The sequence below is a fragment of the Ornithodoros turicata genome, chromosome 1, assembly GCF_037126465.1.
Source record: "Ornithodoros turicata isolate Travis chromosome 1, ASM3712646v1, whole genome shotgun sequence".
In the NCBI taxonomy this organism is placed as follows: domain Eukaryota; kingdom Metazoa; phylum Arthropoda; class Arachnida; order Ixodida; family Argasidae; genus Ornithodoros; species Ornithodoros turicata.
In genome coordinates, this window is record NC_088201.1 from 52300738 (window position 1) to 52310497 (window position 9760).

The 9760-nt window shown below is 47.2% G+C and overlaps 1 long non-coding RNA gene across 2 annotated transcripts in view; it reads right to left on the bottom strand.

Annotated features, from left to right (window-relative positions):
* LOC135398962 (uncharacterized) overlaps positions 1-8487 on the bottom strand; it is a 116588-nt gene extending 108101 nt beyond the window's left edge. For both annotated transcript variants that reach the window (XR_010424162.1, XR_010424163.1), the window contains exon 1: positions 8401-8487. This is a non-coding gene — a long non-coding RNA (uncharacterized LOC135398962). The remainder of the gene's footprint in view (positions 1-8400) is intronic.
* Between the last annotated feature and the right edge of the window lie 1273 nt (positions 8488-9760).

A 9760-nucleotide genomic window follows, 5' to 3' on the forward strand; every position in this document is an offset into this window, starting at 1 on the left:
AAAATTACGTTTTCTTCTTCCTCTGAGAGTGTAGGCTTCAGTAATGTATGTGGGTAGAGAACTATACCGGCAGCTAAAGTTTGTTTTCGAAGAGGCAGACCCACTGGAGGTCAAGGTAATTGGAGGTTTACACGTAAGATGTGTCAGCCTATTTTTGTGTGGCGGGCGACATGCTGCACGTGCCTCAGAGTAGGACGGATAACTAGAGATCAAATTGCCAACATTAGCTAGGTTATGGAGAAACCGAAGGGAGATGCAGAAAATAGCTTACATTTGCTTCATTTGTTACACTAAGGTTATTTTATTGAGTATTGAGTATTATTGAATCACAGGTGCTCTATGAAGTCCTTAGAGAGTGGAAAGTCCCAGACCATCGTATATATGTCGGCTGAGAGTCCTATGTGCGAAGTCATGAGGCTATAGAGACAACAGTTAGAACTGGAACATGGGCCAACAGACTTGGTTACTTTAAGTACCTTCAGGGCATTACCGCAGCTTAAGTTCTGCAGGATAGGGAAAAATGATACATCAACACTGTATAATATAACCGTACTCATTGAACTGAAATGCATAATACATCGCGCGAAACGCCAGTGTGCATTACTCAATTCTTCAATTAAGGTTTCTGCTGCGGGACACCACTCTGATAGCAGAAAATGGAAAAGGAGGTAAGAAGTCGCTTCGGGAACATGGAAGAAGAGCATAAAGATGACTTGAAGTTGAACGCTGAACGAACACGAACACACACACACACACACACACACACGCACACACGATGATGTGGTGGGCATGAAGACTAAGATACCAATCACTCGGTCGCAAATGAAGAAATGTAAGCAGAATCAGAATTAATACATATTCTCGAACTCGGAGGCCACTGCAGAGCGCTATTATAGCCAGGGAATTAGAAGACGCTTGCAAGAAAGGCTATAGGGCAAACTTAGACAGCAATATACCAAGCATCACCCTGCCAGTAAAAGTTCGTGGTAGCTAAAGCTATGGTTCCCCTAATGTGGTTGGGTAAATTGATAGAACGCGGAGCGTCAAAGAATTTGTTTTCCAACTGCGGTACCAGAGAAAGCTTTTGAGATCATTTGAGGAAGACATGACCCTGAGCTTGGGGTGAAAAGACAACGGACGACACACACGTGGACAAGACGACGCTCAAACCGGCAATGAGTTTATTGAACACACAGAAACGAGAGTTCCTTGGGGGTAATCTGGGAGGCCCGGTACGTTGCATGTCTTTGCCCCGCTTATTGATCGGGACTAAAGGTCCCGCAACCCCCCTTGCGCGTTTCTCTATCGCGGCATATAATCGTCAACCTCCCTCGATTTACGTCACAAAATTCCTCTGTATATCCGGGCAGTGTAATTTTGCTGTCGGTTTGCGAGATTGCTCTGGCAGTATCGTTTCCACGCCACTCTCTCCTCTCTTATGAAGACAGGTAAACAAGCTCGGGTTTCAGATTGGGGCCTCTGTCCGCCAGCTACGCGATTCTCTGGCCGGGTGTCGCCTTGCACCGGACGATGACCAGTTCACCAGATTGCAGCTCTCTCAGCTTACATTGCGAGATGGATGGCTTCGCTGTCGAGTGCCGCGGGTGTCGCGTGACGCGCAAATGAAATAGTTCGGTTGTGATTGGTATTGACAGTGGATAACCTGCGCATGGATCGAGGAATAAAACCGTGGCAGAGAACGGTTCAGCTTCCGTGGTTGGAAAGAATAGGTATTTGGTGCGAGAGAAGTTGCCTTATGTAAACGCTTACTTTTCTTTTTCTGCCGATATTAGGAATGGATGCGCTCATTTATGTCTTCGTTTCAAAGCAACACTATTATGGTGCGCGCTATACCTGCCTCTGATTGTGCCATAGCACTAAAAGTTCGTCTGGCGCTTGATAGTAGTAGATGATGTGGCGGGTGCAGTATATTTAATAAACTATATACCGGGTGTTTCACGAAGATCTCCCTGCTGACTAATTCCTAAACAGGCGGCGCTACCGAAAAGCTTTATTTTGAGTGAGTATCCCCCAGACATCGACCAAGAACTCAGCAGTGAGCGGCTCATTTACATACGCTCATTAATTAAATAAAACTCCTAACTTTTAAGTTTTACTTCGGACGCTTTCGGAACCTCTGTTTTACCAGTCGGAACCTTCAGCGAAAAATGTTCCAGAAAAAAAAAAAAAAAAAACGCATCGGCACTTGGTGATTTTACAGTAATTAATTGGTTTCGGTTTACATATTTCTCGCGTGGATGTACGAATGCGCTAATTCGTCATACCATCCGAAGGCGTAGTGCAAGGACGACGCCTTTCGCACCCAAACCTCATGAACAGCTGCGGAACTCTATGTCATCCACTTCTTTCTGCAGCACAGCGTTGATTTTACCCAGCGGGAATGGGCACTGTTCACTGACTGAAAATCTACACTGCAAGCTATTGAAAATTCTGGCATACGAGGCTCATCCGCACCCCTAGTGACGGATATGTTAATGGCTTACCACCCTGTGTACGAAGCAGGGCACAGGCTGGTTCTCCAGTGTGTTCCAGCCCATTATAGTGTCGTGAGGAATGAACAGGCCGACAGCGCCGCAGAAGCATGCTCTCTCGTCTCGCAGACGAACGCGTATTGCGTTGTTGAGAGGAGACCGTCGTTCCAGTCTTCCACGTCTCGTGACACCCCTGGCTTACAACTGACATTCTCCCCACACCTATGCTGAGAAGAGTTCATCCAACGCTCGCTTTCCGCATGCCACGAAACACCTCTCGTCAAGATGCTGCATTAATTCATCGAATGCGACTCGATGTGGCTTTTACAGCTCAGTTGCATTACCGCTTGAGACAAGGTCACTCTCCCAGATGCTGTCACTGCGGTGCCCTAGAAGATCTAGAGCACATTCTTCTTCGTTGCCCACACTACCAACCTTCCCGAACCGCACTCTGGATCTCTTTAATCGGCTGGACTCTCACCCCCTTTCTCTATTTTTTTTTTTTTTTGAATAGCAAGCCGACACACTGTCTGGCTGACCTTTCCCTCGTTCCTCTTCTTTGTTATCATTAAACATATCCCCCCCCCCCTTCCTCTATAAAAAATGCTTGGTCCCTGGCCAAATCCAGCCCACCAACGTTCTGACCTCAAAGCTCTTTTGACCTTTTTGGACACCATCGGAGTTCGACCCTTATTGTGAAGGGGCTCATTATTTCATTACCCACATCACCACCAGCATTGGGGTAGCGTATCGACCCTGGCGATGAAACTCCCCACCATCATCTCAAAATAAAGTTGTTGTTGTTGTTTGAGTGTCTTTCCGTGTAAAAGCCTCTGGGATGTAGGTCATCATCCATCGTACAATTCCTGCAGGTCCAAGAAAAGGTTGGAGGAAGCACATCACAAAGAGTCTGTCCTCTCGAAAAGCAGCAATAAGGGGTCATTCGCCGCAACACTGTGGTGGCATATTTATTCAGCATATATTCAGCAGGCATATTTATTCACTTGCACCTAGTGTACTAACACACTAATTGTTGGGGATGGGGAATGTACTTTGTTTGTTTTTGGTTGTTTGTTGTTTTGTTTTGGGAGTAGCAGAACTAGTCAGGAGACAAGTCCAATTTCTCCCTGGTTTTCTTTTAAATAATCAATCAATCAATCACTGTGGTGAGAAAGATGAAGCAGCGTGGTGGTGGGTGGTGCTAATGGAAGAGCTCGCCGTTGTCGGCCTCACAGTGGTGGGCAATGTCACGACTAAAGCCCTGGAGGAATGTGAGTCCTGTGCCGTTCATATACTGCTGACATAGGTCTGAAAGTGTTTGAGGGAAACCCAGGAAAAAAAAAAAAAAACACCACAGCCGGCCCCGCGATTCGTACCCAGATACATGGCAGTCTCGACGTGACATGGCCAGCACGCTAACTACTGAGCCACGCGAGCTGTTCTTCTTTTTCTTTTTTTTCTTTAACGCGAGCTGGTGGATGCAACGTGGACTTCACGTGCGGTTGTTGTGATACCTTATTTGAGAGCGATCCAATGAGACTGTTCTACATGCACGAGGCGAAAGGGAAAAGCGAAGGGGCTGTGTGAAAGGATGACTTACTTGCAGAGCCTATACAATTAGACAGTACTAATATTTATTACTGTAATAATACAGTACTAATATTGTAGACTGCTTAATGAGCTGCTTGTAGAGTAAGGTTGTGGTGAGAACGAAAGAACTGACGTTGTTCACACCCTCAGCTGGCGTGGCCGCTTGTTCCTTCGTTACCTTCCTCCTTTCTTAATCCAATCAGTTTGTTTTTTCTTCTTTATCTGATCGTTGCGCGCGGCAGCCTATTTGCTCCTGCGTTCTTCCGCGTCTCCTTCAAGAAACAGACCTACGATGCTGTAGCGCCTGAATATCGGAGGGGAGTCATTTATCCCAATAAGTCGCCTCCCCTCCATCTCTTCCTCAAGCCAGTCTGAAAAGCTCTAGTGTTTAAAAGTTTAATTTACTCCCTCGAGCACATATCACACCCAACGAACCCTGACACCCTTCTTCGTTTCAAGACTACGCAAGCAGCACACGCCTAATATGCACTCTCGCTGACCCATGCAGCCCCCCCTTGTCTTTTCTGCGTCTTCTTTCAGAACTAGCCTGCTGGCTACGGTGCACGTTCAGAATGAATCTGCATTTTCTTGACAGTCGTCTTGGCACCGCGAACATTGTCACCCTTCTTGGACAACAGAAAAGGAAGGTCGGCATGGTCACTCCAGAGAGAGAGCGGGTGGGGAGGAGACGAATACTGCATCTCGAATCCAATTTCCCCAAGAAGGCTGTCGCGGCAGCCATTATCATGCAAATGAAGAGGAGCCATTGTGAGCGGCACCCCCACAAATGGAATAACTGGGCTGTGCACGTCGTCACCACTTCTTCTTACTTGCGACACGTCGTTCGCAGTGAGCCGGACAGATGTCTCGACTGCTTGAGACATGTCACGTTGTTGACCGTGCCGACGACGGTGCCGAATAAACGATACTACACGTGCAGGTCTCAAACTGGGGCCTGCGTTCATTTTACTTTGCAAAGCGCGAGCGTCCTCTTGTGAAGCTACGACGTCGTTGCTAGAAAGTTGTGACGTTATGCCCGCATCTGGTGTTTGGAATATTTGCTTTCGGTGCTTTTGTTCAGCGTTGGAGCGTTTGATCGTAACAGTCAAGTGTGAGCTTCGCCGTGGTCCATTACTGATATCTCAGTAGCGTCTGACAGATCTGCACCACAGAGGAGCAGATTAGACACTGAAATGCGTCACGTCGCCATGGTCATCAAGCACCATGCAATGCAGGCTACTTTCTCTGTACATTGCTGCATAGGACTCTTTCTTTTTTTTTTCTTTTTTTTTTGTCAATGAAACAGACCCCCTCAATTGTCTAAGTGCAGCTTCGGTTCATGTTTAAAAACGCGGGGAAAACGTTTGGGTAAAGTAAATTGCACTTTAATGCACCTATAGAGTTAATACCCAATGCAGGCCTCGTGCACTGCGTAGTGTCGATTATGCGACGGGAAAGTTTCGTGTAAGTTGCTGCAACGTGCTGTCAGTGTCTGTTTAGAGTCACGTCCTGCTTGCTCGCAACACAGTTAACCGAAAAACTCATTCATACAACAACCGACTCCATTACCATTAGACTTGCACTTAGTTATCGTTATATCTAGGTATCCGTTTGATAACTTTGTACTCTGATCAACAGTCAGCATGTCCCTACGTATTTTGGCCCCTTTATCCGTACCGGTCACCTGATCTTCGTCCTCGCCGACTGCGTTCTTCAGCAGCCAAGGATGTGACTCGTCGGACAAACAACAGCAACAACTTTATTTTAAGATGATGAATGGGGGCTTCATCGCCAAGGGCGACACTCTACCCCATAGCTGATGGTGATGTGGGGAATGAAATAGTGAACCCCTTCACAATAAGGTTCGAAGTCCTATGGTGTCAGACAGTTGCAGACTTCGCGTGTACGAAGCCATTTTATTGCTACCAGTCACGAAGGTCACGGTTTGTAGTTGTACCAGTCGGCTGACGCATTGGGTCACCAGGTGCAGAAACGCGAGTCGCACGACAGTTCCAAGTATGCTGGGGACTCTCAGCATATTAGCGGTATCACATATCCTCTCTAGAGAGTCGGCAGGGGGTCCCCTGACAAGACTTTTGTTGCCGTATTTTGAACAGAGCAGGAGTGCCGATGCTGCATTAAGTGCGAACAAACTATACTAACAGGGATGAAGGACATACGTATCGAACTCCGTCAGACCAGTATAAGTAGCATTTATTTGAATTGAAAGTATGTACTTTTTTCGAACAAACGAACGCATTTACTTGTCAGAGGCGTTCAGATATAACAGTCGTGTGACACCCGTTTTACCGAATATTCGTTATCCGGACGGTTGGATTCGGGAACTCGAGCGGACCGAATAAAAGATTGTGTGCAAATACAGAGGAGGAATATAGGCGATTCCATTCAGATGATAATGTCACCATCTGTGTGTTGTCTGAAAGCGTACTTGCTGCGCACGTAGGATTCCGTCGATAATTTGAGATTTCTTGGTACCTCATGCATATTGTGACAGTTTCGACGGCAGTAGTTACGGTTGCTGACACAGTCGGCATGATATTTTGCGTACAAGAACCGAACGTATGACGTCCACAGGACTGTGCGATGCTCGGATCTTCACATTTTCTTTTTTTTTTTTTTAGTTCAAGGTGGTATGTATTTGTGAATATATAAGCCAGCAGACTTTAAAATTAAATTCGGTGTGGTTGTTAAGCGCGATTCTATTGCCGATTTACTTCTGTCACAAATTTTTCGACGAAGGCGCCGCAAATGTGCTTTCTGTTATGGAACACCTGCCAATGAATCCGCGACATCGGCTTTCTTTGACCGCCATTCTGTCTCCGCTTGAGAACTTCACCGGAAGTGACGCAAATTAGATTCCCCAATAGAATTAGTAGTTCACTAATTAACTTTGGAAAGCTACAGCCGCTCCACTACCTCAGTTCGTTTTCTGATCCTTCCACTAACTTCCTCATTTTCTTAACGTCACTAACAAATTAGCAAGTAAACGCGAGTAAATATTGACAGATATATGCCCAGCAGCCGTAGCACAGTTTTGCGCTACGAGCGCGATCCTCAACCAATTCAATTCTTCAAACCTCCTCACTGGACGAAGGATAGAAGAAAACAAAACGCCCATATAACATCCCCAAAGCATCATCATACAGGCTCCCCTCCGTGTAGAACGATGGGGAATATCGCGGGAGGGTCGGCACGTGGCCGCTCCCTCGGTCGCAATGCATATCGGCGCGCGATATGACGCAGTTACGCAACCAGGGTAAGCGGGGTTAAATGAGGTTAATGCGATCTGGGAAACCGTGAAATGAGCTCCCACCCCATGCATCCTTGAGAAGGATCAGAAAAAAGAAAGAAAAAAAACGGGAGAGGACAAAAAAAAAAAAGAAAGAAAAAAAAGAGGAGGTGGTGCGTTGGGCGCTCTCACGGTTAGGAAAAATATTTTCCGGCGCTCCGGAGTGATTCGAGATGATGTAGGAAAATGGAATTGGAAGCGTCATCGAGAGGGCTGTTCCCACTTTGGAGTGTGATGGGACCTTGCCCGTGTGCTGGTGTGTGCGGAATACTAAAGAAGGTCTGTCGGAGTGGCTTCAATGGCTGCGAGAAGGGTGGCGGGAGTTCCAGTTTTGATGGACAAGGAGGAACGCCGCTGCAAACGTTAAATTCGGAAACTTTTGTCGTAGATTGTCCGACGAGGAAGTTTATTTCAGTTTGCATGCACTTTGCAAGCAGGAAAACACCACAGAAACAAAAAAGGTGGGAACTTAAATGTCCTGTGCACCAAGACAAATGTCGTGTCATACATAAAATACATTTGCCATAAAAAGAAAGAAGAAAAATAGAGTGGAGACGGAAATAGAAGATAACTCCTGCATCTCTGTTACACAGAAGCGTGAAACATAGATGTCATTCAAGTAGCACCCTCACGTGTATCGACATACGCCGTTCAATCCCGGTAAGGACGGTGACAAAATGGGGGATGTAAGCATTGCTTCCAGCACCGTGTGTCGGAGATTTCTGGCGCACGTCAAAGGAACCCCAGGTGCTCGAAATTATCCTCTGTCCTACCCCCTGTAGCAGCGTGTCGCCTCACAAATAGGCTGACACACCTTACGTGTAAATCTACCCCAATTACCGTGTATCGATACTTTGGTGCAAATAGGACGTAGCTCCAAGCTCGTGACCGACAAAGTCTCACCCGACGCGACATCATCGTGGACATACTTCAGTGTGGAATATACACCAGGCCCCCCGAAACGTCCCGCACCCAAGCGTCACCCGGCGTGCACTGCCACCTGCTTACCGTTACGAACTGACTCGGACAACAGGCTGCAGCTACAACATCGATCTTGCCAAGCAGCGTAACTCGCGAATCTTGTGTGAAGCAACCATGAACGGGATCCGGGTGAAGTGTACCGAGTGAAAGCATTACTCGGGGCGTACGTTATGGCTCGGTCGAATCGCATGGCGTGCGTGCCAGCCTAATTATGAGTTACGCGACGCGATCGCAATTTCCTTACGCCTAATGAAAGCACGGACCCCCCTCGGCGGCGGCTGATTTACGTGCCGCAATCCGAACGCCAATCCGGACGCCGCCGACGATAAATTCATTAGCGACACCAAAACGCGCCACATAAATTCCTGCTCGTGCACAAACCGTGCTCGCTGATTGGTTCTCGACCGCAGTTATACAGAGCTCCCGCTGAAGAATGGTCGGATCTTCCCACATGCCACTTGCGTACTGTTTTAGATGGTATTCCGCGGAAGGATGTGTCAGAGTTGCACGTTTTATCCTCCAATATAGCTCACTGTCGAGGTTTATTCTTGGGCTGATACAGGTCAGACGCAAATACTTCCATGGAAACTGATAAATATTCGTCCAAGTGCCAGCAGATCAGGTCGTTCCTTATCAGAGACAAAGCCGCGATATAAATGGCACAAAGCTAGTGATGATTATAAGTTTAAAAAATATTGTCTGTGCGCGATGTGTAATTTGATGTGGGAGCTGTCGCGGACAAAGCCCTACATCTTCTGTTTCATTGTACGAGGGGCAGTAAAAAAGTAACGTATTTAGAGAAAAAGCAGAACTAGAGAGAAAATAATTTCCTGGCTCGCTTCGTCTCTACCTGAAAATAATGTACCCAACACTTGTCACCAGTGACTCCATGACACAGTAGGCCATCCCCTTCAGCTTCATAGCGCTATATTACGGCCTCACTCATTGTACACGCGGCGTTGTTCGGCGCGGTGAGCTGCCTTGGTACCCACCTGGCGGAGACTTTGCGGCAGTGCAGCTCCTAGTGAACCTTCTGGTGGGTCTAGCCATGACTAATCTTTAATTCTTGGACAACTTCACCAATAGCCACCAGCACGTTCGCACCGGTTTTCGCGCCCGATCTCCTCGACTATACGGCGATAACGTCTGCATTACCTGGTCAGCGTACCTGGTCTGCAGTACCTGGTTTGCAGCGATGTGCAGCAGGCAAAGTTCAGAAGCCAGATTTAAACTTTCTGCAACATCCATAAACCTGCTGATGCGACATGAAAGCGTCTCCATACAGTGTCTCCATCCACCAATAAATGTTTTCAGGTTTTTCATCCTCGCTGGTCAGAAAAACGACACCGGCATGTTGCTCCTCTCAGGTGCAAACCTCCAAGAGGGC